Source organism: Arvicola amphibius, chromosome 15 (assembly GCF_903992535.2).
Source record: "Arvicola amphibius chromosome 15, mArvAmp1.2, whole genome shotgun sequence".
Lineage (NCBI taxonomy): Eukaryota > Metazoa > Chordata > Mammalia > Rodentia > Cricetidae > Arvicola > Arvicola amphibius.
In genome coordinates, this window is record NC_052061.1 from 25945798 (window position 1) to 25966653 (window position 20856).

Here is a 20856-nt window from a genome sequence, read left to right on the forward strand (position 1 = left end):
TGCCTTCAAACTTTCTCCTTGTATGGTAGGAATTGATCCCCAAAAGAGCTTGAGGTGACACTACTATGAACTTTAAATAAAATGAAAATCCAGTCTTGGTACTTGCCTTAAAATATCCCAGTGGTCCAGTGTGTAGCTCACCAGTGGAGCACTTGCCTGATAATGTCCCTTGTCTGTGAGATCAAATCCCATGTCTGACTTGGCACAGCGTAGCCTCTGTGATTTGACCTTTGTTTTATCTCCTCTGCGGTGTCATTTCTTTATGTGTCACTTGTCTGCCATCTCACCTCCACTGTGTCATTTCTTACTTGTCTATTGTGTTGTCTCACCTCTGCTGCAAATGATGACTGTATGGGGAAGAGAGTGTCACTTAATTTCTTTTGAGGTCTATCAACTCAGTTTCCCTTCTTCCTCAGTACCTTGTGTGAATACTGAATAAATAACAGATTATAAAATACACCATTGGAGCAAAAAAATTAAAAAGAAGTCAAATTGTCTTCAGTGCAGGAGTGTTTTCTATCTCCCTGGACCCCACAGAGTGCTTCCATTTTGCATTTGTTTCATGGTTTAAATGTGAACTGTCTCTTTCACAGACTCACAGACTTGAATGTTTGGTCCTCTGTTGGTGGTGCTTTTTTGGGAGGTTATACAACCTTTTGGATGTGGGGTCGCAAGGATAGAGATTGAGAGTTATTGGCCATCTGGGCTTCCTGTTGAAATTTTCTGAATCCTGACTTGTGCTGTGACGTAACCAGTCACTACAAGAAGCTTTCACCATAAAATGCCACATATGTGTCTCTCCTGTCATCAAGGACAGTGCGCACTTAAACTGTATGCCATCATCAATTCTTTAAGTTGCTTTTTTCAGATATTTTACCACAGAAATGAGGAAAATTACTAACAGAATTTGTTTTTAGAATCCAAGCTTGCTCAAGTGCCATTCCATTTCCTGATTTCATGTTTAGTCCCTGCTCCTCAGAGCTGCCTCCTGATTCCTTGACCTCCATGGGGTCCCGATCAATTAGGTGAGTGACACTACCAGGTAAGAGAGAGTCTTCTAACAGGATGCTTCATTCATATCTGCTCTTGTGTCTTTCTTGGCTCTCCAAGACAATAATTCAGGAACTCTGGAGAAGCTACCCAGAATCACATGGCCAAAGGCTAACACTCAGTAAAGTAGCAGAAACAAGCTGAGGTCATGGAAAGACTCACCTTTGTGTGTTATGGAAACTGCTCTTTACATTCTGACTTCCCTAGTGGCTTGTCTCTGTGTGCTCCATTGTGTCCACCATCCCTTCACATTCTAGCCAGACAGCAGTGGGAACAAAGAAGGCCATTCCAGGAACCTGATGAGTTCATTCTGATAGTTCACTATTGGCAAGAATCTAGTCTATGCTAACTCTTTATGTGCCTGAGATCAAAATCTACTATCTGTAAGAAGGGCACAATGGATATTGTTGTCTCTGCTCATACCCCTGAGATTCACAATAGAATATCCACTTTCAAACTGCATGCAAATTGGGCATAAATTGGTGGCTAAAACAGCCGTTTAGAGCACAAACTCTCCAGCTATACTACCTCCCTTCAAATTCCTAACTTGCTGTTTACAAGATGTGTGGCATTGGGCCAATTATGTAAGCTCTTTGTACCTCAGAGACGTATTAAATGATAATATGCAACCCATTAGAACTAATTATACACATTCATTTATACCTATGATTAGCTTATATTATAACCTACCTATAAGAAAGACTATAAAATATTGCTTAGTGTATTGAACTCAATATTTTTACAAAATAAGATGCATAACTAGTTTCCTCTAAGCAATGATATTGTTGATTTATTAAATTTGGATACTAGTTGGTATGAACTTTTCACCAGACATTCGTTATATAAAAATTCATTCTAATAAACTCATTACGTTCTAAAATTTTATTGTAAAAGCTTATATGTATGATGTACCTAGAGCAATCTTATATTTTGTGTATGTGTGTGTGAATAACTTTAGGAAACATATCTGGCCTAGACATAGAAAATTTTTTGAATCAAATGATCCTGGTATGTCATTCACCATTCTATGTGTTAGTTTCTCTGCACTGTTATACAAGGAAATGGTGACATCCATCTCAGGGTATGTCTGAGAAAATTATTAGATGAGGGAGTGAAGAAGAGACTCCAGAGCATTCTTCCTGTCACTGCACAGGATATGGACAGTTATTCCTAAATTCCGATTATGTCCTTGAGAAGAGTAACTATGGGCAGCTTCTTCCTACGAGTGATTTCGGAAAAGAACCAGCAATTTAGAAATGAATGACTTGTGAATATCTTCTTAGCTGGAAACAAGAAAAGTACATTCCTTAAAGGTTAAGTACTGTGCTATGGAAAAGGCTCAGCAGCTGGAGTGCTTGACATACAAGGTGAGGACCCGAGTTAAGATCCCCAGAAAGTTAGATGCCAACAAGTGCATTTGCAAACCTGCTGATCCCTCAGAAGAATGGAGGGTACAGGCAAGAGAATCTCCAGAAACTTGCAGCTAACCTGGCATAAGCAGGCAACAGCGAACAAGAGACCCTGCATCAAACAAGGTAGGAGGGAAGGACTGACACTCGAGTTGTCCTCTGATCACCACGTGTACCATGGCACATGTCTGAGCATGAGCAAGCACAAAGATAAAAAAGAAAGAGTTAAGTACTGAATATTGCATCTTAATATTTCACTTCTCGCAAATGGGGGGGAGCACATTCATGGTGCCCTCACAGATGAAAATGACCTTGAGATGACAAGGTCTCTCTGCTGCCAACTTCTCCACCTCTATTTCTTTTTGCCTTCCAAGCTGTCCTTCAGAAGTAAATTATGTCTCCTGTGACAGGTTCCTGAGATAGAATTTTCTTGGAACTGGGACCTGGGGAGAACTGTTCATTAGAGAGAAGCGGCTGCTTATCTCCCCTGTCTCTGTCACCTCTGCCTTATCTCTCCCTGGCTCTTCATATTCTCTGACTCAGTAGTATTTCTCTTAATTTTTTGTCCCTTTGCCTGCTCATATCTCTTGGGTTTTCTTTGTAAGACTAAAAAGAAATACATTTCCTGCCTTCTGTCTTTTAAAGAAAGTTTAGCACTTTCTCTTCAACCTCATATTCTCATTTGCTGCTTCAGATAGCAGGCATAAAAAGTTCTTAAATCTAACCACTGGACTAGTTTATGACGTTGCACAAGCTTCCTGCTACATCTTTGTTATCCAGTTTTTGCCTCCGTTAGTCAGGGAAATCCTCCCACAGGCAGCCCCTGAGATGCTACCCCTGCTCCAGCAGATGCCCTATACGGGTGCCCACTCAGTGGTTTCAGTTTAAAGAAAACAAAAGAACACAAGAAACTTGGAAAAAGAGTGGAAAGAATAACTAGAGGGAAAGGGATGGGGGTGGGATTAGTCAAAATACATTGCATTCATATGTGAAATTCTTAAACAAAAAATTTAATTGATATATTTTTAAATAGTCAAGAAATTTTCTTAAAGAACTTAGCACATCTCCTAGAGTGGACATGCTACGATGATGATGATGAAGAAGAAGGAGAAGAAGAAGAAGAAGAAGAAGAAGAAGAAGAAGAAGAAGAAGAAGAAGAAGAAGCCCCAGTTAGCCTGTAACTTTTTATATAGAGTAGGTTGGCCTCAAACTCACAGAGATCTATCCTCCTCTGCCTTTCAAGTGTGGGGTTCAAGATGTATGCCACCATGCCTGGCTGGTACTTGCCTTCTCTTACTTTGTTTCCCTCCACTTCTGACTGTTCTTTACTACAGTGGCTGTAGGTTGTATACTCACGAACAGTCAAAGCCCTAAAAACTAGGAACTGAGTAACCAGAAAAATAGATGAATCTATTTCTGATTATCAAGGGAAAAGATTCTAAGTTTCTCATTGCCTACTGTGGCCCAGTGTAGTGAGAACCTAGGGGCCGTGTTCCTGCAGCCCGGCTCTCTGCTGCCGGCTAGCTTATGCCCTGAAATAACAACACACAAACTGTATTCTTTTATATACTGCCTGGCCCATAAGTTTCATCCTCTTATTAGCTAATTCTCACATCTCTTGCTATAACCCATATCTAATAATCTGTGTAACACCACGAGTGGTGTCTTACCGGGAAAGATTCAGCATGTCTGACCTGGCGGCTGGCTTCATCACATCTCTCTCTGAGGAGAGGCACTGCAGTCTGCTAACTTAGGAGAGGCGTGGCATCTGCCTGAGCCATCTACCTCACTTCCTTCTTCCTTTTCTGTCTACTCCACCCACCTAAGGGCTGGCCAAGGCAGTTTGTTTATTAGCTAATGAGAATCCTCCATCAGCCCAGGCCATTTTCTGCCATCTCATATGTGTGAATTCTGTTTAAATCTTCCAACTAAGGAATAGAAACAGTATTTTTATCACTGGCCAGAGGTCACAGACCTTGCTTGAAGCCACCAGGATGAAAAAGGCAGAGGAATGTCAATCTGATTCCAGACAGTATTTGTGACTCTGGGGAGAGCTCTTTCTATAGGTCCGGACTGCCTCTCTCTTTAGGAAATGAGATGCTGTCTGGCCACTCAGGAATATAGAAAGTATATAAATCGGAGGGAGTTTAATATAGGAAAATATAGGTGGGCTAAAAGCCAAACCGTATTTCAACAGCTAAAACCTGCAGCCATGTCAAAGTTCCAGTAGGAGAAGCTGCTATCATAGTGAAGGGGCTTGTGGGAGGCTCCTCCAGTGGATGCTGCTCCTTTGGGGGAGTTTACAGTGAAGGGTCTTGTGGGAGACCCCTCCAGTGAAAACTATGACAGCAGCACAGATGAATTCTGGAACAGATCTGTGAAGAGTTGACTGTTCCTGGAGATGTTCCTGAAAGTCAGTGAGATAGAGGGTCCCCGTTATCCCTCCTCCCATCTTCTGTTCAGTGACTTACAGTAAGAATCTAAAGAACAAAGGAGCTGAACAGAAGAACAGGGGAGGAGTATGCAGGGGCTTTTCAGAATAAACAAACAAAAATCCAGCAAAGAAAGAACTGGAGGAGAGTTTTAAAGGTCTCAATTGGCAAGAACCGTAGAAAGAGAGGGGCATTGTTGGGAGGTACCCACAGAGAAAGGAGCTTATTGCTTTAGAGGTGGTTCCTAGCTAGCCTGTTGGCCTTGACTGTGGACCTGAAGACAAAGCATTGGCTCATCTCCAGCTCCTACTATTAAGATTGGAGTAAGGCATTTTCCTCAAAGCCTTCTGTATTAAAGGGTTGGTTCCCAATACAAGCAGTGTTCAGCAATGAGGCTGTGGGGAAGTGATTGGTTCATGAAAGTGCTACAGTGTTATCAGCAATAACACTGCCAACTCCACTGATGGTCCTAGTTAAAACTGAGAGGTGGGGGTCTTATGAAATGTGATTTATTTTTCTGAGAGGGTAGGAAAGTGATCATGTATACTGTATTCCCCCCCCACATCAGCTACTGTAAGGCAAGCAGCCACTGCTCCATTCTCCTGCTACTGCTATGGTATTCCTGCCTCTCCTCAGACCTGAAACTGACCATGAAAGGTTGCAAATTTCTGACGTCATGGCCTAAAATAGAGCTTTCTTCTTTTAAGCTGCTTCATCAGGTATTTGCTCCATTGATCAAAAGCCTGCACCTTGGTTTATCAGTGAGTTCAGTTACTACAATTCACCTTCTGGCATCTGAAGGTGAAGCCGGATGTTCAGCAATTGTTCTCTTTGCTGCCTCTCTGACAGCTTCAGAAAATCCCTACCCTGAGGTTGTAAGAACATGAAGTATAGGATAATAGTGTCCCATGGCCACTAATTTCCAGATGCTCTCTTAGCCCTTTTGGGTTCTCCCAACTGTTGTACATGGCCCTTTTATTCTTTTTATTTCTAGTAAAAAAAAATGAGCGTGGCCTGTACCTCTTAGACATCTGTGCAGTTGCAAATTATTCAAAATTAAGAATTGAATAAACCTAGACAGTATCAGCAGTAAGGTGCATCTTTGACACGCATCATGGGATCTAACTTGCTCATTTTGCTGCTGATGGGGCTAAAGAAGGAGCTGGTACCACAGCTGAGTTGTTGCTCATAAGAAAGTATTTATCTCTTACTGTTTCCTACATTATGCCAATTCTGTACCTAAACATAGATAAAAATAATTTTATGTGTTCAAAACCCTCCTGTAAAACACAGGGGAAATGTTTTCATAACAGGCCTGCCTTCTACAACATAAGGATTCAGTACACTGGCATTAAACACAACCTGCACTTAATACAGTAGTAATTTACATTAAGCCAATTTCTATTTACTACGTGTGTTGAGTCCTTCTTCTCTGTGAAAAGCATCCAGCATTATAAATTGTAGCCACCTGATGGGGACACACACCAGCAGAATTTCTTTGGTACCCTACACCTGGTGATGTTAGGGGCCATAAAAGCGCAGGTGACTAGGAGCAACTCTTCTTCAAAGGTCATTAAGAGCTTGACAATTTTCTCTAATGTCTGAGAGCTTGCTAGGATGTAAAACTGGGGGAGAGGGTCCTGGAGGAGGTAATTAGTCTGCTGGATCTCCATATTACTTCTAGAAGATGAACTGGATAATTCTTTGCTTCCTCTCTTTTATTACCTTAGTTGTAGGCTATTCATGATGTAAGCCAGCAGTGACCAGAAAATTCCAGTTCCTGTTGAGCACTTGTGACAAACACTTGCTTAATGCACCCCTTGAAATCATTCACCACACAGTTTTCCAATACCACCCCAGCATATATGAAGGCATGTGTTTCTGCCACATTTTCTTCTTAAATTATGACCAGCATGGACAGAAGTATGTGCCTTAAATTGAGCATGAGCAGAATATGCCTTCTCCAAAGCACCTTTTATATAAATATGCATGGATCTCCTTAATAAGTTCCTCACTCATTCTTTGAGTAAATAATGTCATCTCAGGAAAGTCCTGCTTGCATAAGTAAAAATTCCTCCTCACTGTTTTGCCTGTTAGCTGTGACTTTCATCTTTGCACTTACCAAGTTGTGAAAACATTGTGTTGGATTCTAAGGGTGCCAACAACCCTGGCTTTAGCAACTGGAGAGGTCTCTCCCATCCTTCACAAAATGAACAATTCTCCCAGAAAGCTATACTCACCTTGTTTCACTTCCTTCATGCTCCAAGGTTATTAAAAGTCTTGTATCTTTGGCCATGGGATGATCTGTCACTCAACTATATTTCTTGCTCCAGAAATTTGTACTAGAAGGAGAGAGTTGAAGCCAGGAACTGAACACATTCTTGCTTTGGGAACATGGTCCACATTCTATTTATAAAAACTTTGTACTATGTATGTATGTATGTATGTATGTATGTATGTATGTATGTATCTATCTATCTATCTATCTATCTATCTATCTATCTATCTATCTATCTATCTATCCATCCATCCATCCATCCATCCATCCATCCATCCATCTATCTATCTATCTATCTATCTATCTATCTATCTATCTCTATCATCTATCTATCATCTATCTATCTATCTATCTATCTATCTATCTATCTATCATCTATCTATCATCTATCTGTCTGTCTGTCTGTCTGTCTAATCTATCTACTTATTTATTGCTTAAAGCATAAGCCACTGTCTTAAGGATGGAGACCAGAGAGGCAAAGTGATGTGTCTCTTTGCGATAACCCATCATATTGCCTCATCCAAGTCCCAGAAAGCACCTGGAATTAATGCCTATGTGTTTATCATCCATTTTTGCAAAATTTCCTGATGGCCTGGAGCCAGAGAGTTAGCAAGTAACCCTAACCCCCACTTGGCCATACCCGTCCTAGCTAAAGAGCTAGCACCTCCCTTAATCCATTCTTTGTGTTACAGATATCTTTTGTCACCCTATGTGAATCTTTTCTTAGAGTTTCCCATGGATACAAAGCCTAAGCAAAACTTGGTTAGGCGGCAACCTGAAAAAATGTGGTACCTTCTCAATCAGGTATTTGCATTTGGCATTGTATTTTTGGAAACTTCATTCAGGTTGTTTTGAGCATATGGAAATCAACTGGCTAAAGTGTAAACATGGGAAAAAAATTCCCTTGCCAAAGGATAAGACTTCAGTTTACTAAGGCTGGGGATTCCCATGGCTACAAGTTCATTCTCAAGTGTCTCTGAGTCTTTATTTCACGGACCCATGTGAACCCACACGACCGCATCACAACACCCGCAGCAATCCATCTTATCCATCTTGTAGATGAGGAAAGGAGAAAAGAAACATTCATAGAGTCTGAGCCAGGACAAACCAACAAACACATGGTAGATGTTCAACTCAGGGAAGGATCATACATCTGGGTGCTGACTTCTCTAAAACATCCCACCTCCCATTTTTGTCAAGTGTGCATACTCTCCAATTTTTCTCACCAATATTTCATTAGTATAGATTGTTCTTTTCCTTCATTAAATGTATTCCTAAGTGTTTTATTTTATCTTTGTAGCTGTTATAAAAGGGATGGCTTCCCCAACTTTTCAGAACCTTATTGTTACTATGAACTCTGTTGTTTTGTGTATGTTGACTTTGTAGCCTACAACTTTATTGAAATCATTTATCAAATCTAATAGGGTTTGTGGGCTTTTTCTGGTTTTCATATATAAGATCAGATTAATCATAGCAATTTAACTTCTTTTCTAATTTGAAAATTCTTATTTATTTCTAAGATCTCCAAAGGAGATCCTCAAGGGAAGAATGTACATCAAAAGTTATATGCAAAACTTCCTGGTTTAAATCTAGTAACTGTCTTCCACTTTCTCCCCAGTGCAAGGTAATGCACATATGCTGGTGATGGGAGGCAATATAGAGAACACTGGCTTGCATGGCCCTTATTTAAATCAGATTCTACCACTGTCAGTTTCCCTTTGTTAAGAATTTGGGTTTCAAAAAGCAGAACAGAAGAGGGGTAAATAACGAGTCAGAGATAGAGTAAATGCTGAAGGTTGGGGTTCCTGACTCCTGAGACAATATGCTCTTTCTCTGTCCTGTGATGAGTTACTGAAGGGGTTTCCTGTATTTCTGAGCAATGGGGCAAGCATCCTTTTCCCTGAAATCATGTCTGTATTAGTTACTCTCTTCTTGGTGTGATAAATGGCAGTAATAAGAAATCAAGGAAGAAAGGGACTTCAGTGATTCATGGGTATAGTTCATCCGGGTAGTGAAGTCCTTATGGTTGCAAGAGAATGAGGTAGCTGGACACACCATATCTGTGGTTGTGAAGAAAAGAGAGATTAACGGTAGTGCTCAGTTTAATTTCCACTTTTTATTTAGTCTTGGCGTTCAGCCCATGTAATACTGTCTCCCCACACTGAGGGTGGATCTTTCTGTCTTTGAGAGAAATAGTCTCAGAGGCACGTTTCCATGGTGACTCTAAATCCATTCAAGCTAACAATGAGTATTAACTACCACAATGTCCCCATCTAAATTTAGGATAGCACATATCATCATCCATCCATCCATTAAACAAATTGAGTGTCCTCTTAGTGCTGGAATTTTGGTGCTGAATAGATAGTAGGGGATGAGATATGCATGGTTTGTAAACTGATGGTGTTCACAGTTTAATAGACCACTGTGTCTCCAGCAGCAGCAGCATCAGCATCAGCAGCAGCAGCAGCAGCAACAGATTTCCCAAGAGGCTCACCCAGTATGTCTCAAGCACTTGTCCAGACACTCTACCTGCACTCATTTAAACACTATGTTCTTGTTTTATTGAAATAAGTACTTAGGAAGAACGTGGGCAGTATATAGTAAAAGCACACACAAATTGCCTACCCCACCATCAAACATGTAGGTCATTTGGAGAATCTAAAATGTATGCCAACCTTTGTGCTGATACTTCCTAAGCAATTTATATGGTGTGGAAAGTTCTTCTGTATATATGTTGCTTTTATTGGTTAATGAATAAAGAATCTGTCTTGGCCTGTGATAGGGCAAAGTAGTGCTAGGTGAGGGAAGCTAAACTAAATGCTGGGATGAAGAAGGCAGAGTCAATGGGAAGCCATGTAGCCCACCAGAGACAAATGCTAGATGGAATCTTGCCAGTAAGCCACAGCCACATGGCGATACAGATGAATAAAAAAATGGGTTAACCAAAGATATAAAAGCTAGCTAACAATATGTTTGAGTGGCCAAACAGTGATTTAATTAATACAGTTTCTGTGTGATTATTTTGGGGCTGGGCATCTAGGCACAAACAAGCAGCCCTCCACCAACATTACACAATGGGAACTTTTAAGAGTAAAACATGCTTAACCCTTATTATTATTTTCTGTGGAAAACATAATCATTTACATTTTTATAAATGCTAAAAACAAATCTTAGGTTTGGTGATTTGCTCAGATTGTATCATTTATGAGTGGGTAGTTTAGTTAAGACACCTTATCCCAATACCTAACTCTTTTTAAGACATTATTTTTTACTAAATTTATTATAAAATATATTGAAATTATGGTAGAAGGTATAAATAATGCTGTGGTATTAAAATGGGAAGACAGAATAGTTTTTTTTTCTTTTTTGGTTTATTTTTTTATCTTTAAAAATTTCCATCTCCTTTCCTCTTCCTCCTCCTTCCCTCCCCTCCCCTCCACCCATACCCCACTTCCCTCCCTCTTCAGGCAAAGGAGCCATCGGGGTTCTTACTCTATGTTAAGACCAAGGTCCTCCCAACTCCCCCCAGGTCCAGGAACGTGATCAACCAAGCTGAGAAGGCTCCCACAGAGCCTGTCCATGCAGAAGAGTCAAAGCTCAGCGCCTTTGTCCTTGGCTTCTCAGTCAGCCTCCACCGTTGGCCACATTCAGAGAGTCTGGTTTGGTCTCATGTTCCATCAGTCCCAATCCAACTGGAGTTGGTGATCTCCCATTAGTTCTGTCCCACCATCTCCATGGGTGAACGCACCCCTCACGGTCCTGACTTTCTTTCTCATGTTCTCTCTCCTTCTGCTCCTCATCAGGACCTTGGGAGCTCAGTCCAATGCTCCAATGTGGGGCTCAGTCATTTTCTTCATCTATTGCCAGGTGGAGGTTCTATGGTGATATGCAAGAAATTCATCATTATGGCTATAGGAACTGGCCTTTTCAGGCTCCCTCTCCTCAGCTGCCCAAGGAACTAGCTGGGGGCGTCTCCCTGGAAACCTGGGAACCCCTCTAGGGTCAAGTCTCTTGACAACCCTCAGATGGCTCCCTAAATTAAGATATATGCTTCCCTGCTCCCATATCCACCCTTCCTGTATCCCAAGCATCCCATTCCTCCGAGCTCCCCCCATTCTCCCCTTCAAGATATAGTAATCCTCCTGGATATTGGAAGTAGACACGATCGCCAGGCAAAAATTGGGAACTTGAGGGTGGGGCGAGACGGGGCCAAGGGAAGATGGGGAGAGAAAAGTGTGAAGGACAGAATAGTTTTTCATTATAAAAGCAGAGCTTAAAAATTATGTCAGGCTGAATACCAAGGAAGGTAGCAATTTAGGACCCTCAGGATCTATCAGTGATAAATTATAAATAAAATGTGGGAATTGAGCTAATAGAATATTATCTGGCAATGTAAATATCATTGTTACACATTTCTGTTTGTTTTTTTCTAGTGCTATGATAAACAACACAACCAAAACATGGTATTTCATCTTATAGGTGACAATATATCATGTAGCGAAGCCAAGGCAGGAACTAGAAGTAGGGAGCATGGAGGAATGCTTCTTACTGGCTTGCTCTTAGGTTCATATTCAGCTATCTCTTCTTATAAATTCCAGGCACACCTGCCTGGGGATAGCACCCAACACCCTCAATATCATCAAGTAAGTGGATAGATCTTCCACTCATAGGTGTCAAGGGAACACAGATGTCCAATATTTAACTATGTGTAACTTAGCCAATTGTTTGAGCTCCAGGCTCAAAAATTTCCTATACTTGACTTAATGTTCTACCCTTACCGTGATTAATTTTATAATAATTTGAGAACAAAGATATCCATGTTTTTTATTGACAAACTATATCAGCATGCATTTGTAGGTCTGAAGTAAAAATGATAGTATGAGTTTTTAATATAATATGGGATGATCAATTCAACCAACTTCCTCATCATCTCAAATGTTTGATATTTTATTGTTTTTTTCCAATGAAATAGTTTGAAATGTTTCCTCTATGATAATCTTATTTTTTTTGACACTATCTAAGGTTATCTGGGAAGAAAGCTTCAAGAAGAAAATGTTTAGATCAGGCTGGCCTGTGAGCATACTTGTGGAGGATTGTCTGGACTATATCAGTTGAAGTAGGAAGACTCACCTACAATGGCTGATACCATCCTCTAAGCAGCTTAAAAGTGGCACAAGCATGCATGTAGCAATTCACTCTGCTCTCCTTCTTGACTACGATGCAACATTCCCTGCTCCTCTAGCTCCCGACACTGTGACTTCCACACAGCAATGGATTATAGCCTAGAACTCTGAGCTCAAATAAACACCTTGCTTTTGCCAGGGTATTTTATCATGAGAACAAGCAGCAAAACTAAGACATCATTTTAACACAAATAGTACTGTTACCAGTCATATACACCATAAAGTGCAAAATCACTCAAAAAGAAAAGTGTCAGATTTATTCTTGTTTCACTGAAGCTCTGTATCCTTCAATTATCACTGACCACTCTTCCTGCCCCCCCCAATTATCACCAATAAGTATGGAATTATAAAACAATATACTAAAATGAAGTCTCTCAATACAGAAAAAGTTAGATGTTGTCACTTATATCTGGAATATAAAAATATATTTTAACAGGAGCAGAGAATAAAATGGTGTATGTTCACAATAATATATTGCATATGAACATTTTCAGTATATATCTGCAATTGATCATAGAAGTTAACTTGATTTTAAATTTTTATTTGAACTACAGTTTCTACCATCTACACCCTTAATTTACTTTAGTGGTCATTTTAGGCAATGTACCCTGAAAACTATTCAGCCAAGCCTGTGGTTAATATAAAGATTTTAAACATATGTATGATTAAAAATCTCAAAGGGTTTTCAAATGTCATCCAACATAATTGCTAACTGGATCCTAAATTCTATTTATAATGCCTCTAACTTCTGTTTTAATAGAATTTGTAGCAGGGAATTTGTCTGTCAAGACTGTCTGCCAATTTTCCTTGGTGGAGCCAAGAGATTGCTTATGCAAATTTTAATGGATCTGAATCTAGGATATCCACGAATTGTTGAGCACAATTGACTTTGGAGAGAGAGAATATGCTCAGTGGGTCTCTATCCACTCTGATTTCATCTCAAAGATGACTGATGTAACTGCTCTAGTTATCGAAATACTGAGTTAGCTGAAAGCATGGAAATGCTTAATCTGAATTTAATGGCATAAAATGCATAAAATGGAACAAAACATAATAGTGATGAAATGTTTGAGTACCTAGAGTAGTCCTTGAGTTGTGTTCTGGACAGATTACAAACTATACACAGGTCTCAAAAACTTCTGACCATTACTTTGCTAAATGTATCAACCGTATGTCCTTTAGCCCATGTGCATGACAAAAAGGTGATAATAACACTTCCATCACTAAGTTACACTGAGAACAGAGATGAACCAGACAAACAGGCATTCCACCAGAGCCCCTGGAAGAAGGAAAACTTGGAATATAATTCATTCCTCATCTTCTCTTTCAAGAACAGAAAGAACAGAATAAAAATAGTTTTAGACTGCTACAAAAATAATAGATGAGAGTAAGAATAGAGTGCAAGACCTTGGGGATCATCTAGTTCAACCTAAGCATTTTGTAGAAAGATAGATTTGAAAGTGTGAATAATAAAATTTGTGATAATGGAGAACTTGCCAAGTAGAAGACTGTGTGATCTCTTACAGTTTATTTTTTTCCTTCTTTGTGGAAAAGAATATATTTATACACACAATGATACTGCCTTCAGGATGAAAATTAGATCAAATAAACTCAAAGTGTCATGGGATAATGTATTCAAGCAGCCTTGTAAACAGAAGAAACAAGGCTAACTCACATTTTAGGGTATCTTTCATTCTTCAAATGCTATATTTGTACCTTTGACTTGTTTTATTCCCACATTATCTCTGTGAGGAGAGCATTACCTCTCTGGTTTGCAAACATGAGAAAACAATGAAATCTGTCTACACAATGGGAAGCAAAAATGGGAAATGATAGAGGAGAGATTTGAACCTGGTCTAGTTTAGTTTCAATTTATCCATCTGGTATCTCAGCAAGAGTGTCATCTGTATGCACATTCCATAAATGTTGGATTATTAAAGTCAAATCTCAGGAGGTGGTGGGGGTATGGCAGTTCACACCTTTAAACCCAGCTCTCAGGAGCCAAAGGCAGGCAGATCTCTATCAGTTCAAGGCTAGTTTAGTCAGCAGAGATAGTTTCAAGACAGCTAGGGCTACACACAGACACACACATCCACACACATATAGACATACAAACCATTTCTTGAAAAACAACAAAACAAAACAAAACCAAAAACCAAACCAAATCAAACCAAAAAAGCCAAGTATCATTTATGGCCTGGAAAAGAGGGAATTTGCTTAAAATAAAGTAGAGATGTAGAGTCCTCAAGTTCATCTCTAACAGCACTTGTTCCCCAGCTGCTGTGCTCATTGTGCTGTATGAACAAGGGGATCTCAGATCAGTAGATGAACAATGACTTGTTCAACCTGAACACAAGCAGAAAAGTCAGTGACAGGAAAAGAAACAGGTGACTGGAGATATCACCTCTTTCCTGAGGATTTCAGACCATGACATAACTAAAGGTGATTGTAGTCCAGTTGAAAAGTTGCTAAATCTGTCCCATTTTACAAGAAACTTTTTAAAAGACATGACATTAAAGTCTCAGAGGATCTTCACATACAAAAGAACATATTTATTCCTCAAAAGTGTACAAAGGTGGGAAGGAGGCTTTGTAAGGTCACAAGGTCCACACCATTGCATGCTGCATGAATGTCTTTAGAAGAGAATATTGGCATTTGGGCAACAAATGACTTACTTTACTATGGAAGACTAGAAATTCCTTCTCTTAAAACTGGATGGGGTTCTGATGTCAGTATAGCCAAGAAAGCAAAAAGCAACCTTTTCTTATGACGTTCTTTTGCGAAGCTACTTACAAGAAAAAATGTAAATAAGATAAATATTTTATGATGGATTGGGTCACTGTTTTACCTCACAAAAGAACAACTGGTGCAGTGTGGTTAGAGCAAGGTGAACCATTGAGGTTCCTGGATCTTAACATCACAAACTCCATAGATTGAGTCACTAGTCATGAAAACAAAATGATGAAAAATTGTTTGGCATTCATGCAAGGAAGAAATGAGAGAAGATTATAATAACTGGATATTAAGTTGACTGTAGCTTCTAGCTCTGTCTGGAAAAAACATGGTTGGAAAATCCATGTGTATTTATGTGATATTTTCACACATGATGACTCTGCTCTAGCAAATGTAGCAGGATCTACAACCTGAACTACCTCCTATTAAACTAGTAACTTCCAGAAAGGAGAAGAAACATCCCCTCCCACCCACATCTTCTTCTTTTGATATTTAATAGTGGATACAATATAGAATGGCCAATGAGTAGAAGTTGCACTGAGCTGGAATTTTGTGTTTTATTTATTTTTGACTGTCACATAATAATCATACATATCTATTGGGTACAAAATGCATTTACACTTGTGCACATTGTACAATGATCCAATCAAGATAACTATTAAATCTTTCACCTTAAGGCAGGCACAATATTTTTTTTTTGTAGTGAGAACATTTCACTTCCTGTTTTCCAGAATCCTCTGAATGTATATCGGGAAGCATGTCTAATGGGTCTACTCCAAAACAGAACAAGCTACCTACACATTGCAGGTTCTTTTACAGCAGGGCAGATCCTTGATTATTTGTGTGTTGTACAAGACATCTAGCACAAAGCTTATGCAGAGAAACTATTCATTGCTGGTTGACTGAGACACAGCCATATCTCATTTTGAGGTCAAAAAACTGTTCAGAATGTTCCAGTAGTGGTGGTGGTAGGCAGAGATTTTTTTTTACATAAAATTAATCATTGTCCTTTATGGCTTTTAAATATCCATATCTAAATATTTAGAATTTATTTTTGAATTTCAAAATGGGTCCACTGAATTTCCTTGTGGTGGTTAAACCAGACCCAACAGCATGGGTCTAAATTTTAAAACTGGTGGAAACAGTGCGTCTCTGGATCTGTGGAGTTTGGATTTCAGAGACAGAGAGAAATGAGTTGAAGTATGCATTACATAAGCTCACGGACTGTAGACCAACTGTAGTGAGAGAGGGCATGGATGCATTTGCCTGGACCTGAGCACCACCCCTATATGCTGGAGGAGCAAAGCATAGGTGGAGGAGATTTATTACAGAGATGATATATGATAAATTAGGTATAAAACCTCAGACTAACAAAAATAGGAAAAATAATATTTTTCTTAATTTTCCAAATGTAAATAGAATAAACAGTGTAACTATAATTCTTGCTTGACTACTGTTTTGTATTTATAATTTTTTATATTAAAATTAAAACCTTTCTTTTTATTAAGATGAAAAGGAGAGATGATGTGATATTTCCTTCTGTTTATGTAATGCTTTTATTGGTTAATAAACAAAGTGTTTTTGCCCAATGGCTTAGCAGAGAAAAGCCAAGTGGGAAATAAGAAGAGAGAGAGAGCTTTTTTTTTTTTGTCAGCGAGCCACTTGGCCTGCAAGGAGACCTGATAGTCTGCCAGAGGATCCATCATTCATTGGGGTGAGTGAGGAGTGAGTGCCTGAACCGGGCAGCTGCCCAGAGAGGGACCAACCACATTCCCCAACTCTCCCCCCCACCCGCACACTTCCTGCTCTTCCTGCAGGGGTTATTCTCCCTGGATACTGCCTCTCTCTTCCTGTCCCTTCCCAGCTTGCACCCAGAACCCCCTACCCCGCCTCATCCTCCCGTCTTTGGGGCCACAAAATCCCACAGCTCAGCCTGTTTGGGCACCCGGGTCCTGGAATTGAGTGCACCCAGGCCGGTGGGAGGTCCCCTCCTTCATTAGCCTGCCTGCAGCAAGGCAGGCCCCTTTGTCAGCGAGCTGCTTGGCCTGCAAGGAGACCTGACAGTCTGCCAGAGGATCCATCATTTATTGGGGTGAGTGAATTGAATTCACTGGGGGGAATTGAACTTCTAAAAGAAGACCCAAAGGGGATTATTCAGAGGAAGAAATGGGCAGGCGCCAATGCAAGAATTCCTCCAACAATTTGAAAAACAACATGAAAGCACCAGAACCCAACGAAGTTATAACAGGAGGACTTGAACACACTAATCAAGAAGAAGTAGAAAAAATTGACTTTATGAAAGGAATAGAGTCCCTTAAACAGGAAGTGAAAAACTCCCTTAAGGAAATGGACGAGAAGAATAACAAAAAGTTTGAAGAATTGAGTAAATCCGTAAATGATATCCTAGGAAACTGCAGGGAGCCAATTTGCTAGCCGCCATTACAAGATGGCGCTGAGCCCCTGCACCACCAAGTAAACAACTCCATATATGGCAAGGCTGTAGACGGAGCCTCTCGCATGCGCAGTAGTGCGCAGTAATCTTAGCCAATCCCTTGGCCGGGGGCATCGAAAGATGAGTGAGTAGCCAATCCAGGCATGACCCGTGTCCGCTCTCCCTATATAAGCGGCTGCCATTTAGTGCTCGGGGCCCCTCGCTTCCTGCTCTCCCTACAACCAAGAGGCTCCAATAAAGCGTGATTTGAGAAGAATCCTCGACTCGGTGGTCGTTCTTCCCTGCTGGTCAGGGGGGTTCGCCGCAACTGGTGCCGAAACCCAGGGACGCCGGGACACCCTTCGGTCACCGGGCGAGGGGCCAAGGAGGATCCAGAACTCGACACGCGGGGCGGCGACGTCGGTAAGCAAGTCTCCAAAAAATGATGATTGCTGGAGTTGAACCTGGAGTGTTCTGCCTTGTTTTTGTGGTAATGGTGATCTGTGTGCTCCTGTGTTGCTTTTGGTTGCGTTGCCATAAGCCTGGTCAAGAGTGCCTTTGCTGTTGCGACCACGCCTAGTCAGAATCGAAAGTAAGTCCGTAGTAGATAAAACAGCTTTTCTCTGAGGGGGAAGTAAGACCGCTGTAGCTTAAGCGGCTCTCCGGTAGGGTGCCCGTGCATAAGACCGCATTATGGGCAACACTCATGGTGCTGGTCCTGGTCCCATCGACCTCGTTAGTCCCCTGCAGGCGCTGCTTAAACAGCGTGGCCTGAAGGTTTCTCGGAGCACGATCGATATGGTCGTGAAGGACATTGACCAGAACGCACCGTGGTTCGTGGTCTCTGGGGATTTCACCTTGCCCTCATGGGAAAAATTAGGACGGGACTTGGAAAAGGCAAAACATGAAAACCAAATAGGCCGTGGCACTATGCCGCTATGGCGACTAGTGAGGAACTGCTTACGAGGGGGTGATAATGCAGATCTTGTTAGAAAAGGTAGAGAGGCATTAATAGCACACCAGGACAACTTATCAGAATCGGAATCAAAAGGGGGAGACTTGGATAGGCCTAAAAGAAAAAAAGAAAAGGAAAAAGAAAAGGAAAAGGAAAAAGAAAACGAAAAGGAAAAAGAAAAAGATTCAAAAGTTAAGCCCAGGGAAAAGGGCCAAAGAGAGCCCTTGGGCACAAAACTGGAGGAGAGGAACCGGCTTTATCCGGTTCTTGAGGAGTTCGCCGACCTAGACTTGTCGGACGATGAGCTCAGTCCTCAGGAAGAGGAGGACTTAGAGGAGGAAGTTGCTAGATATGAGGAGGAGCGGCGTGGGCGGAGACGCCTGCCGCGGTTTTCTGCAGTTGGAGGCGGGGCCAGAGGAGGGCCTAGGCAGCTGCTGGGTGAGTCTCCACCCACAGCGCCACCGCCATCTTATGCGCAGGCAGCAAAGCCTGCCGGAGGTTATCATTTCATCAGCAATAACACTTGGGCTCGTTTGGCCTCAGCCTTCCCAGTGTTTGAGGATGCTGATACACATCATAGGTGGTATGAGCCGGTGCCCTATAAACAGCTGAAAGACATAGTGACCGCGGCTAGGGACTTTGGGCCCACCGCAGACTATACCATTGCATTGTTGCGCAGACTCTGTACCCAGGTTTTAACACCCACAGACTGGACAGAGGTTGCTAGGGCATGCCTGTCTCGAGGACAATTCCTGGAATTCAAATCTCTGGCTGCTGACAAGGCACAGGTTCAGGCTCGGCTTAATGCACAAAATGGCCACCCAGATTGGACTGCTGAGATGCTTTTGGGACAAGGGGAGTTTGCTGAAAACCAAGTTGATCATCCTCTTGAGGTGTACCAGCAAATTAGTGAACTTTACTTCAGTGCTTGGAAGGTCCTACCCAATAAAGGGGAAGTGGCAGGCAATTTGACTAAGATCGTCCAAGGACCCACAGAGCCATTCGCGGACTTTGTGGCCAGGATGACTGAGGTCGCTGAAAAGATCTTTGGAAATTCAGATGTGACCTTGCCGTTTGTGCAACAGATAATTTTTGAACAAAGCACTAAAGAATGTCAGCGAGCCATAGGACCAGTCAGGCATAAAGGACTGGATGCTTGGTTGAAGGCTTGTAGGGAAATTGGAGGTCCTTTAACAAATGCAGGCTTAGCGGCTGCGATGCTTTCGACCGCTAGATCGGCCCGGAATACAAAAAACAAAGGATGCTTTCGGTGCGGCCAGATGGGACACTTAAAAAGAAATTGTCCTAATGGCAGTGGACCATTCGAACTGCCTACAAGGCCTGGTCCACGTATGCCAGGCATTTGCCCTCGCTGTAAGAAGGGAAAGCATTGGGCCAATGAATGCCGCTCAGTGAGGGACATTAATGGTCAGCCTATCCCACAAGTCTCTAGTTCTGAGACAAAAAACGGGATGAGGGGCCCCAGTCCCCGGGGCCCGAAAATATTCGGGGCGCTTCAGGCTTCAGCCCCACCTCTGAGTTACCAGAGGCAGACCCGCCAGTATGGAGAGCCACCATCGGTTCCGCAGGGTTGGACCTCTGTGCCACCTCCGGAATGGTATTAACACCAGACATGGGAGTTCAGATTATGGAGACTGACATGTCGGGTCCTTTGCAGGAGGGACATGTAGGGATTGTTTTGGGGCACTCCTCATCTACTATGAAAGGACTGATAGTTCACCCAGGTGTTATTGACCCTGATTACACGTGGCAGATTAAGATTCTTTGTCACGCTTTTCATGGCGTAATTTCTGTTGCTCCCGGTGACCGGGTTTCTCAATTGTTAGTTTTGCCCTCCAAGCATGAATCATTCCCCTCTGCAGACAGAGTAAGAGGGAATGAGGGCTTGGGGTCCACAGGAGTTGATCTTGCCTGTTTGTCCATGGCCCTTAATGATAGACCGATCTTAGAATTGACTATTGAAGGAAAAGTTTTTTCGGGCTTGGTGGACACTGGCGCGGATCGAAGCATTATCAGAACCCAATCATGGCCTAAGCAATGGCCTTTACAGCAATCCTGCCAGTCCCTACAGGGACTAGGGTATGCACGTACACCTTGCATCAGTTCTAAGGAACTGACTTGGAGAATAGAAGATCAGCATGGAAAAATACAACCTTTTGTAGTAGACCTCCCCATTAACCTCTGGGGAAGGGATGTTCAGCAGCAATTACAGCTCAGATTGACTAATGAATTTTCAGATAAAAGTAAAGATATGATGAGGTTGCAAGGATTTGTTCCTTCTCGAGGCCTGGGAAAAAATCTTCAAGGCATACCCGACCCGATAATACCGGTCAGTAAGACAGACCGCAAAGGACTGGGTTTTTC